The sequence below is a fragment of the Callithrix jacchus genome, chromosome 1, assembly GCF_049354715.1.
Source record: "Callithrix jacchus isolate 240 chromosome 1, calJac240_pri, whole genome shotgun sequence".
Taxonomy (NCBI): Eukaryota; Metazoa; Chordata; class Mammalia; order Primates; family Cebidae; genus Callithrix; species Callithrix jacchus.
Window position 1 is genome coordinate 135161153 of NC_133502.1, and position 12845 is coordinate 135173997.

The following is a 12845-nucleotide window of genomic DNA, read 5'->3' on the forward strand; positions in this document are numbered from 1 at the left end:
TTGGTACTATCTGCAGTTTCAGGCATCCACCAGAGAACTTGGAACCTACTCCTTGTGGATAAGGGGAGACTACTGCAATACAGTCCTTACCAAACCAGTAGATAAGTATTCCTTAATTTCTTGTTCTCTTTTTCCTAAAGAGTTTGTATAGAATTGTTTTTATTATTATTATACTTTAAGTTCTGGGATACATTTGCTGAATGTGCAGGTTTGTACATAGTTATACATATGCCTTAGTGGTCTGCTGAATCCATCACCCTGTCATCTACATTAGGTATTTCTCCTAATGCTATCCCACCCCCAGCCTCCAACAGGCCCTGTTGTGTGATGTTCCCCTCCCTGTGTCCATGTGTTCTCATTGTTCAACTCCCACTTATGAATGGCAATATGTGGTGTTTGGTTTCCATTCCTTTATTAGTTTGCTGAGAATGATGGTTTCCAGATTCATCCATATCCCTGCAAAGGACATGAACTCATCCTTTTTTATGGCTGCCTAGTATTCCATGGTGTATATGTGCCACATTTTCTTTATCCAATCTATCACTGATGGGCATCTGGGTTGGTTCCAAGTCTTTGCTATCATGAACAGTGCTGCAGTGAACATACATGTGCATGTGTCTTTATAATAGAATGATTTATAATCCTTTTGGTATATACTCAGTAATGGGATTGCTGAGTCAAATGGTATTTCTATTTCTAGGTCCTTGAGGAATCACCACAGTGGCTTCCACAGTGTTGAACTAACTTATACTCCTACCAACAGTGTAAAAGTTTTCCTATTTCTCCACATCCTCTCCAGCATCTGTCTCCTGATTTTTTAATGATCACCATTCTAACTGGCATGAGATGGTATCTCAATGTGGTTTTGCTTTGCATTTCTCTAATAACCAGGGATGGTGAGCTTTTTTTCATATGTTTGTTGGCTACATAAATGTCTTTTCTTGAGAAGTGTCTGTTCATATTCTTTGCCCACTTTTTGATTGGGTTGCTTTTTTCTTGTAGATTTGTTTAAGTTCTTTGTAGATTCTGGATATTAGCCCTTTGTCAGATTGGTAGATTGCGAAAATTTTCTCCCTTTCTGTAGGTTGCCTGTTCACTCTAATGATAGTTTCTTTTGCTGTGCAGAAGCTCCTTATTTTAATTAGATAGCTTTTGTTGCCATTGCTTTTGGTGTTTTAGTCATGAAGTCTTTGCCCATGCCTATGTCCTGAATGGTATTGCCTAGGTTTTCATCTAGGGTTTCTATGGTTTTAGATCTTAGGTTTAAGTCTTTAAAAGTCATTAAGCTTAATGTGGTTGACTGTGTTGTTCAGCTCTTGTAAAATTAGTAAGAGCTAACTTTTAGCTACACTAGCAATTTCTGAGACTTGGGTATTATTAAAATCTCTAACTATGAATGTGAACTTGTCTGTATCTTCCTGACTTCTATACATTTTGGTTTCATGTATGTTAAAGCTCTGATATGAAGCACATGTTGAATTTCTGATGTATCAATCATTTATCATTAGGAAGAGTTCATATTTGTCTCTAGCAATGCCCCTTGTTTTTAAGTCATCTTCATTGAGATAATATTTTGGGGTTTATTTCATTTTGCTCATTCCTCAAATTTCAAAATTTCAGAAATAGGATATTGAAATATATGATTAAAAGGAGTATATTCAAGAGAACACAAGAACAACCAGCTTCCTTCCATTTTGGAATTAAGATTTTTAAAAAGACAAGCTGTTAAAATCTGGTTTCTCTTCTAGTCTAATATGCTGAGAAACAGAGTCCTGGTTAGGAAATCTTAGCTGAAACTATTTTCAAACAATTATGTTTCAGTATTCACAGTCCGCTGGAAACGCACTTGCAGCCTTCCTGGCAACAGAGGTGAAATAATAATAAAAGATGACCTGAGACATATCTAAACAGACAATATTTGCTTTGCCATTGAGGATTCTCTATCTTGCAGCAGTAATTTCCCCACAGCAAGTACCCTTTGCCCGGTTCACAGTATAACAGTATAGCTTAATGCTGTTTTCCTTAGGCAGTGATTGAGTCATCTGTAACACACAAACTGTGGTATGACATTTTAAATGATTAAAATAGCCACTCTAGCTTTCTTAAACAATGTTTTTGTGGTGTATCTTTTTTTCTTTTTTCACTTTGTGCATACATGTTGAGTTAGTTCTTTCTTTTGGATCTTGTCTCATAATCTCTGCCTTTCATTATATTGCTTAGACCATTTACATTGAATATAGTTATTGACATGGTTGTACTTAAGGATGCCATTTTGCTATCTGGTGTCTATTTGTCCCTTGCATTTTTTGTTCCATCTTTCTCCTTTCTTGCCTTATTCCCTCTGATTTTTTTAGTTTTGTATTTCAATTCCTCTTTTCACTTTTTAATTTACGTTTTATCTTATTTTTATTTATTCCTCTAGGGATTGAAGTATACAGATGGTCTCCAATTTATAATGGTTGATTTATAATGTTTCAATTTTACAATGATGTGAAAACAGTATGCATTCAGTAGAAACTATAGTTTGAGTACCCATACAACCATTCTTTTTTCCCATTTCAGTACAGTATTCAATAACTTACATGAGATATTCAATACTGTTACAAAATAGGCTTTTTGTTAGATGATATTGTCTACCTTTAGGTTAATGTAAGTGTTCTGAGCACATTTAAGGTAGGCTAGGGATGTTAGGTATATTAAATGCAGTTTCAATGTTATATCTTTAACTTATAATAGGTTCATTGTGATGCCACCCATCATAAGTCAAGGAGCATCTGTACATTTTCATCACAGTCTACTTTAATATTGAATTGTTTCAAATAAAATATAGGAGCGCTGCAACAACATATTTCCATTTACACTTCTCCCCTCATCCTTGGTGGAGAGAGGTACAGGCATAGAGAATAGTGTTTGCAAAGGCATGGAAACAATTAAAAACACTCTATAATTGGAGACAAAGTCATTCAGAATGGTTGGAACAAAAACTGAGGAGAGAAAAGAGGCTGAAGAGGTAATTAGAGGAACGATTTGCAAGGGGGTTATAAACTGTGATAAGCTGTTTACACTTTATCCTGAGAGCAATGGCAAGCCATTAAAGTGTTTTATGCAAAAGAGTGATATGATCAGATTTACATTTTGGAAAGATTAATCTGAATCCAACATGAAAAGCAGACTCACAGAAGGGAAAGACTTGAAGCAGATAACTCGGGAGACTGTTGTGTTAATTCAAGTCAGAAAAAAATAGTGGTTACTCTCAGGGTCCTGGGCGTAGTGTTGGGTAAATGGACAAATTCAAGAGGTATTCTGAGGCAGAAGAGAACTGCTTCACTAAGAGAGGAGAAGCGAAGATTGTTTACACTTTTTTACAATGAAGTGAGACCTGGTGTCCTTCACTGAGATGGAGAACTTAAAGCAGCCGGAGGAATTCCTGGTTCCCTCAAATGTGTTCATCACTAGACCAAGATGTGTGGGGTCCCGGGCAGATTAATGATTATACCACTCCTCAAAAATATTTTTTGTAATAGCTTTTAGAATTTCTTTGATAGGGTAGGGAAACAGATTTGCATTTGTAATCAGATGACTCTTTATGTTCAACCTAAAAATTTCATAATATGCTTTATGCTTTACTGTTTGTTTTTGAATTGATGGTAAAGTGTGAGTCGTTTTTTATAAATTCCATTGTAGAGTACTGTCTTCCTTTGCAGAATTTTCCCAATCAACTTATTACCAGTTAAATAAAGAAACAGTTGGCATCTTATTTCTGATTTATTTCAGCAGTGGTTAAGAGAAAGTTTGTTTATTGCTTACATTCCTTAATTTGGCTCTAAGTATATCTGCCATAGAAGACAGTATCTAGATCATGGCCAAAACTTAACTAAAAAGGAGCTCAACTAAGGTGGATGAATTTCAGCTCCAAAGAAAAGGACTGCCAAAAAAAGAAGGGTGGATAAATATCTAGCAAGCCTCCTGCAGGTGAGGTGTCTATACATCTGGAACTCCTTGCCCATTCTATAATGTCCTTTAGCTAGGCAAAAGTGGATAATTTGGGGCTATATCTCATCAATTTTTTGATTAGCCTAGAAACGGTGGAGGAATGTTGTGCTTTATTATTATTCTCACAAATATTTCTCAGTTTTAGCCCAGAAGGCAAACTGCTGACTCCATTTAGCTTTCACAGTCAGGAGAAGTCTGACAATCAAAGTTTGCTCATAATGTCCAACTGTGACCAAGGTTTCACAAGATGAACTTTGTTTCATTTGGAATAAAGCAGGAAACTGAAATCCATAGGGAGTTGACTAGGGCCTTTCCATTAATTCTGATCCAAGGAATTCTTAAGCACAATGATTAGTACCTTTTAAAACCTAGCATGTGAAGTTGGATATTTTTATACTTACACATTTTTTGTATGCTGGGTATTTATCCCCCACTTATTCTATTTATGTAAGAAACACACATCAAAACATCAAGAAGTAGACTTAAAGAAGCAACATAAAAGAGCTGAAACAGCAAAAATTTGAGCTCACTCATATCTGGCCCAAATTCTAATTTTGACATTTGTTAACTATAGAACACATTCATCTATGTCTATGATTCTCACTATCTCCTCTGTGAATTTTTGATAATACAGAATAACTGTGAGCATTAAAGATGGTGTATATGGTGCCTAGCACATAAATAATAGCTATAATTTTATTTTGTATAGGATAATGATTTGGTTTGTTGAAGCAGTAATTGTCAGGATTGAAAGAAAACCAAATAAAGGCATGGATTTCCTCTGAAGACAGGAGAACACTGCAGAAAGATGTCCTCAAACAGATGATACAGTGATAAGGTGAGTGAAGAGACTGGTAAAATGGAGAAACACAAGTAAGAGAGGAAGGAGATCATGGTGGTTGTATGTTGTTTGAAAAGAAAGTTTAGGAGAAACAGCTGCTTTGATGGTTAAGGTAATGATAAATTGCTTAGCTTGGAAATTCTATGACTAATTTAGTTCCCTGGCAACTGAACAAGGGCTCAAAACAATAAATGGATAGCACAGGAATCTCTTAAACTTTCAGGCTATCTAACGATAATTTTTTTTTAAATTCAGTAAAGCTATTTCCCAAATGGAGAGGAGTAGGTGAGGAGTGGGTTGGGGTAGGGGTTAAAAAAAAGAAAGCAAAGCTTTTAAAGAATAATGCTGTCCAAAATACATCTGAGGCTGTAATTTCCAGATGTCTACAACTGTAACTTCAGAAATCCTGGTCTCCATGAAAATCAGATATAGAAGAGTTGTGAAAATTGTATAAAACATATAAAACATTTGAAAATTAAATCAATTTTAATATGAGCAAGTCTGGAAACTCAACCACGGTTAACTAAGTGTTTTCAAGCCAACTTGAGATCTAGCCCAAAGTCCCAGACCTGGCAGGAAACACTGGATTTGAACTCTCTTTCAACAGAAATAAAATATAGCTTTATACATGATTTCTAATTATCCTCCAGAGCATTGCATTTTACCTGTTTCTCTCTACTTATTTTTGGTAAGGAAGGGATGGAAACTTTCAATATTCAGGCTCAACTTAGAGAATATTCAAGGCGAAATGAAAATAGCCAAAATGAAAGCCAGGCTTGGAGAGCATCAGATGTGTTAAAATTTACAGGTATAATAATAAAATTACTCAGTGGCTCAGGCAAGTAGGCAGACAGTTACCCACTACTGTAGATACCTCTTGATTAGTCATTTGCAGATGACCAGTTCTGGAGGTAACTGAAGATAGTATTTTGGTCTATAGTTACCAGGCTAGGGACTGATACATGCTGTCAATTACTGTTTGGTTTGAAGCCTTTAAAGACAATGTAAGATTCTATCTGTATAAAAAGTAGCTGAATTAGCTGTTAATATGATTTAATGCAATGAAATTGATGTAAATTGATATAAAATGGGCATACAACTAGTAAATTGAGCAGGCGATATAGTCAGATAGCATCTTTATTCTTTTCCTCTATTGTCTCGATTCAGGGGTGGTAAGAAGATCAAGAAAATTGTTATCTGATTGGAACTGTGCTATAGATAACTTAGTGTTCTCTGGGACTGGGGAATTTTAAAGCTCACTCCTTTTGTGAAGCAGTTTCTGGGGGTTCTTCAGGATCCACCATTAAGGGCTATCCCCTGCGTAGTTCCTTTTCATCTGAATGAGTGAATCTTTATTCTGGCTTGTTGAGTAGTTATTCCATAGTCTCTAGGAATACCTTATTTACAGAGGTCTTATAACAGAGGTCTTCTAGGTGGCCTTGTTATAAAGGACCTCCCTCATGTATATTGCCTTCAAGGGAATGGAAAAAACTCATTTGCCCAAAAAAACTCTGGAAATGCAGAGCAGTCCCAATACAGCAGCAACTTTTTTTTACCACAACACAAAAGAGGATATCTAGCCTAATTGTTTTCTAGATTAGCCAGGAAGGAGTTAGAAGTCATGATGTATCTTTAACTACAGGCAAAGACTATTAACATTTCCATATAATCCTGTTGAAGCAATTTTCTCCTGATTTCAGGAGAAGAGGAAAGAACTTTTATTGCTTGATACATCATTTGCCTATTTTTTAAATTCAGGTTTTTTTTGAGCTCTTAACTTTTACCCTATAATTCTCTCATGCTTTCTCATACATTATCACTGAAATACCTCTCATTGCAAATACAGAGCAACTATAACTATTTTAAAAAGCAGATTTTTGTTCAGTAACACTTCCTTTTAAAAACACACACACACACACACACACACACACAAAATTTTCTTATTTTCTCTCTGGGCTCTGCTTTGGTATCTTTTCCCCTGATTTCCACTGGACTGTATCTATTTGAAAACATGAATTCATCTTGTATTCAAGTGACTAGTGAACAATCACCAAAGCCTGTCCTAAGTCATTAATTAATAGTTTCTGTTTGATCTTTCCTGAAACTGGAGAGCCCTCTGTTCTTGTGTTTATTTTGGTCTCTTTGAAATGCAAATTATTTGCTCTTCTACCATTCTGAATCTCCTTTTGGCCTATGTAGAAATTCTTGGACATATACAGTATGCCTATTCTACTTAAAATTTTTAATGATGCAAGTGTTTTTCTCTAACTTTGAGGCTTGTCTCTTTGAAATTAATATTACTAATTAAAGGGAAGTTGGCTTAAGACGCCTGTTGGCCTCACAAATGTGATGTGAAATGCTCCTAATCTGTAAGGCAGTATAGGGTAATGGCTTAAAGATATGCAATTATCAAACTGTGTTTAAATCTAATCCTTTGTTATTCTCAGTCTTCTTACCTTTAAAATGAGAATAGTAATAACTGTCCTACAGGGTTACTGTGTGAATGAAATGTGATTGTGTACACAAAGTCAGAGCTCTATACTTTAATCATCACTACTTAGAGAAAAGGAAATGTTGCTCATGGTATGACACAAAATCTCTCAACTGCAGGAAGTACTGAAAACCTTTTGTGATATAAGTAGCCACAGAGAAGATATGTAATCTGGAGGCAATGTATTAATCTATTAAGGTAGATGTTAAGGTCTGTTAAGTATTTTATATTATAGCTGAAAACAACTGAGGTGGTCGCACCCAGCACAAAAATTTCTGCTAAGAAGTTGCTTAAGTTCCTCTAAAGATAGTTAGGACGAGCTACGAAATACATGCCTCAATACACACCATGGAGTACTATGCAGCCATAACAAAGGATGAGTTCATATCCTTTGCAGGGACATGAATGAAGCTGGAAACCATCATCCTCAGCAAACTAAGACAGAAACAGAAAACTGAACATTGCATGTTCTTACTCAGAAGTGGGAACTGAAGAATGAGAACGCAAGGACACAGGGAGGGGAACATCACACACTGGAGCCTGTCGGGGCTTGGGGTGAAAGTCAAGGGAGACCATTAGGACAAATACCTAATACATGCAGGGCTTAAAACCTAGAAGATGGGTGATGGGTGCAGTGAACCACCATGGCACTTATTTTAAGTCATGGGATACATGTGCTGAATGTGCAGGCTTGTTACGTATACCTATGTAACAAGCCTGCACATTCAGCACATGTATCCCATGACTTAAAATAAGAAAAAGAAATGCGTGCCTCACTTTGGGTCGAAGAAAGTTTGGTTGCCTTCTGTGATAATTGCTCAGGCTTCAAAACCCACCTAGGCCCTTCTGATTGAATGTGTGCCCACAGAGAACAACTACCTCTCCTTCCTAAGGTTACTAAAGTTTACTTGGGAAAATATCAACTGGAGGAGAATTCTGTTAAGTAGCTTCCCTTTCAGATTCTTGAATTTTATCTATTGTTCCACGAAAAACTGGACTCTTTCAAGTGTGGTTATTCATGAACAAAAGAGCATCTCTCTGGAGATTACCTGGTTTTAATTAGTCGGTGCTGAATGCATCTAGACATTTTAGCTTCTTTCTTACTTAAAGCTGTGCAGACAAGATAGCTGTCTTAAATCCCTTCTGGAACACTCTGGAAATGAAGAAATATAAATTTCTACTAGCTTCTATAACAGATAAACCCTTAAATCTCAGTGACTTAAAACAATAGAAGTTTATTAGTTCTGCTCTCTGAAGACATTGAGGGACTCAAGCTCTATTTTGTGGCTCCTTCCTCTTCTAGGTCTTTAAAGTCCTTTCCATTTGATATGAAAAAAGATGAAGAGGATCATAATACTGAGGTTTTCATAAACCAGACCCAACAATAAACTCATAATGTCTGTTCATGTTTCATCAGTTAGAACTCAGTCATGTGGACACACCCAACTAAGTGCAAAGGAGGCAGGAAAATGTAGTTTAGCTACATGGCTATGAAGAAGATAAAATAGGGTTAGTAGGTAGGTAGCCAGTCTCTGCCAAAATAAATAAATAGCAATTGATATTAATGTGAATCTAGTTTGTATGCCTAGATTTATGCTTCTATTTTTTGTTTATAAGTTGTTTCAGAGAAGACATAGGCATCTGGAAAATTACCTACTGTCTATTTATTTATCATCTATCTAAATGATCACTGATCCCAGTTTGCATTTAGTTGTAAAAACATTCTGTGTGCATATTTTTACACATTAGACAAAAACGTCTTGCCATAGTAAGGTTTAACTCTGGCCTTTGTTAACGTAATCTGTTGCCAGATAGAGTGCTGCATCTAAAATTCCCATTTTCATGCCTACTCTTAATTCATACTAAATTCCTAGGTGGTAGAAATGCAACCTGTAAAAAATATTATGTATCAAGCTAAGCAAGAACATGCAATTCATTACATTTCAAAAAATGTCATATTTTTTGCCTCTAACATTAGCAGATATTTGGGAACTTCTATCTATTGATGGTTGCCAACTAATTGAGTTCCGTCCAAAACAGAGTAGAAAACTATCAAAGTAGGAAGTATATTTAATTGAACTCAATAAACACCTTCTGGCTACCTTTTATATGCAAAGCAGAGCTGGGTACAGAGATGAGAAAATGCAATACTTATTCTCAAACAGCTTATGGTCAAGTAAGGAAACACTATCCAGTGAACAAATTAATGATATCAATTTGACTTTCCAAATTTGAATCACATGACAACTTTAAGCAGCAAAGATGCACTTTAGTACATTATTTAATATATTGAAATATTGAAAAAACAATGTCCAGCCATGGAAAATAATTGGAAACTGATGTTTCCAATTGACTATTATGCAGGAATTAAAACGATGGCTACAGGAGATATTTATTTGGAAAATGTTTATATGAAAAAGGCATTAAGTGAAAAAATAAATTTATATCTACATCATGAACATAGTTAAGAAAAAATACCTTTATGTGTCAAGGAAAAGATTGGGAGGAAATAGGCCAAAAACTTTTTAAGTGTTACACTGTGCAATAGGTGGTAGTTACTTATTCCAGAAGTTCTGCTTTCTCTGTTTAAAAAATATTTTCAATGTGTATTATATTGCAGTGATTTTGAGGAAACTAACATCTGTTCTTGAATGAGCAACACATAGATAAGATGCCATATCTTTAGTTGACTAGTTGGTCATATTATAAAGTTAGGGCAGAAGTCTCCTTTTTCCTTATTACTTCTATTTTCTTTGTTATGGTAGTTTATCTCCACCATTAAAAAAACCTGATAATATATAATTTTATATAAAATTATAATTTCCCACCTCTTTCCCTCTTTATTAAGGAAATACATGTAAGAGGGAGAGAGAGAAGATCAATTATGTATATATTCTAGTTTATTTGTATTTTTGGTAAACATTTCTGGAATCACAGGGAATCTCATTATTTTAAATGTATTTACATTCATGTAACACACATGCTAATTATTCCCATTTAAATAAATTGTACTGAAAGAAAACCAGTAAATGGCTCAGCAAACTGAGATTATCATGATTCAAAATGAAGGTGAAAAACAGATAAACTATGAAAGAACACAGATACAGTATAAAACAGCTTAGATAAAGGAATGAATCCTGACAATTTAAGTTTATTTATGGTAAACAAAGTCATGTGAGGCTTTAATTTAGCTACTTCAGGAGTATAATTCATAGATTATGTTTATGTCAAAGCTTCATTGAGTATGTACAACTAGGTGAACTCTTAGATTAGTTTTCCAATAAGAAAACTGGTTTCAAAGTAGGCCTGTTAGTGGCTAACTATGTGTGGCCAGAAAAAAAGAAATATTAACTAAAAATTTCTGGAACAAATCATTTATAGGCCTTATTTAATATCTTTCAGGGGACTTCCACCAAGATGGCCAAATAGGAATAGCTTGGGTGCGCAGTTCCCAGGCAGACTGATGCAGAAGCTGGGTGATCTCCACGTCTCCAACTGAGATCCCAGGTTCATCTCATTGGGACTGATCACACAGTGGGTTCAGCCCAACAAGGGTCAGCTGAAGCAGGGTGGGGCGTTTCCTCACCTGGGAAGCACAAGGGGCCAGAGAACTTCTCTCTTAGTCAAGGGAAGCCATTAGGGACATTTCCTGACACTCTGGCACCCTGGCTCAGATACTGCACTTTTCCTACTGTCTTCACAACCTGCAGACCAGGAGATTCCCTGCAGTGCCTACAACACCAGTGCCCCAGGTTTTAGCTGCAGCAGTTTTTTTCCCCTCTCATACTCCGGTAGCTTCGGGAACACCAGCAAGACAGAACCACTCATTTCCCTAAAAAAGGGGGCTGAAGCCAGAGTCAAGTGATCTGGCTTGGTGGGTCCCCCCCACACAAAAACCAGTAAGCTAAGATCTACTGGCATAAAATTCTTGTAGCCAGCACAGCAGTCTGAGCTTGACCTGGGACATTCAAGCTCAGTGGGGAGAGGGGCATCTGCTATTGCTGAGGCTCAGGTAGACTATTTTAACTTCACCTGTGTAAACAAAGTCACACAGATGTTTACACAGCAACTAGGCAGAGCCCATGGCAGCTCAGCAATGCCTTTGCAGGCAGACTGTCACTAGGCTCCCTTTTTGCTGGGTAGGGCATCTCAGAAAAAAGGCAGACGCCTGTCAGGGATTTATAAATAAAGCCCCCACCTTCCTGGGACAGAGCACCTAGGAAAAGGGGCAGTTGTGGGTACAGCCTCAGCTGACTTAAACATCCCTTCTTGGCAGCTATGAAGGGAGCATCGGATCTCCCAACATAGTACTCAAGCTCTGATAAGGGACAGACTGCCTCCTCAAGTGGCTCCCTGATCCCTGTGTATTCTGACTGCAAGACACCTCCCAACAGGGGCTGAAAGACACCTCATACAGGATAGCTCAGGCTGGCATCTGGCGGGACCCTCTGGGACGAAGCTACCTGAGGAAGGAACAGGCAGCAATTCTTGCTGTTCTTCAGCCCCTGCTGGTGATTCCCAGGCAAACAGGGTCTGGAGTGGACCTCCAGCAAACTCCAACAGACGTGCAGCAGAGGGGCCTGTTAGAAGGGAAACTAACAGGAAAAATAGTTTCAACATCAACAGAAAGGATGGCCACTCAGACTCCACATCCAAAGGTCATCAACTTCAAAGACCAAAGATAGATAAATCTACAAAGATGGGAAGAAACCAGCACAAAAGAGGCTAAAATCTCCAAAAACCAGAATGCCTCTTCTTCAAGGAATCATAACTCTTCAACAGCAAGGGAAAAAACTGAATGGAGAATGAGTTTGATGAACTGACAGAAGTAGGCTTCAGAAGGTGGGTAATAACAAACTTCTCTGAGCTAAAGGAGCATGTTCTAACCCAATGCAAGGAAACTAAGAACCTTGGAAAAAGGTTAGATGAAATGTTAATGAGAATAACCAGCAGAGAGAAGAACATAAATGAGTTGATGGAGCTGAAAAATACAGCATGAGAACTTTTGTGATGCATACAAAAGTGTCAATATCTGAATTGATCAAGCAGAATAAAGGATATCTGAGATTGAAGATCAACTCAATGAAATAAAATGAGAAGGCAAGATTAGAGAAAAACAGTGAAAAGAAAGGAACAAAGCCTCCAAGAAATATGGGATTATGTGAAAAGACCAAATGTATGTTTGAAAGTGATGGGGAGAATGAAACCAAGTTGGAAAACACTCTTCAGGATATTATCCAGGAGAACTTCACCAACCTAGCAAGACCAATATTCAAGTCCAGGAAATACAGAGAACACCACAAAGATATTCCTCAAGAAGAACAACCCAAGACACATAATCCTCACATTCACCAGGGTTGAAATGAAGGAAAAAATGCTAAGGGCAGACAGAAAGGTCAGGTCACCCACAAAGGGAAGACCATCAGACTCATAGCAGATCACTCAGCAGAAACCTTACAAGCCAGAAGAGAGTGGGGGCCAGTATTCAACATTCTTAAAGATTTTTTTGACCCAGAATTT

The 12845-nt window shown here is 37.0% G+C and overlaps 1 protein-coding gene and 1 long non-coding RNA gene across 12 annotated transcripts in view; one reads left to right on the forward strand and one right to left on the reverse strand.

The window, feature by feature from the left end:
- Positions 1–12845, reverse strand: part of LINGO2 (leucine rich repeat and Ig domain containing 2) — a 1279451-nt gene that overhangs the window by 13494 nt on the left and 1253112 nt on the right. The gene's annotated exons all lie outside the window — the stretch shown is intronic.
- Positions 1–12845, forward strand: part of LOC103793494 (uncharacterized) — a 29133-nt gene that overhangs the window by 614 nt on the left and 15674 nt on the right. The window contains exon 2 of the long non-coding RNA XR_004741326.3: positions 17–4831. This is a non-coding gene — a long non-coding RNA (uncharacterized LOC103793494). The remainder of the gene's footprint in view (positions 1–16; positions 4832–12845) is intronic.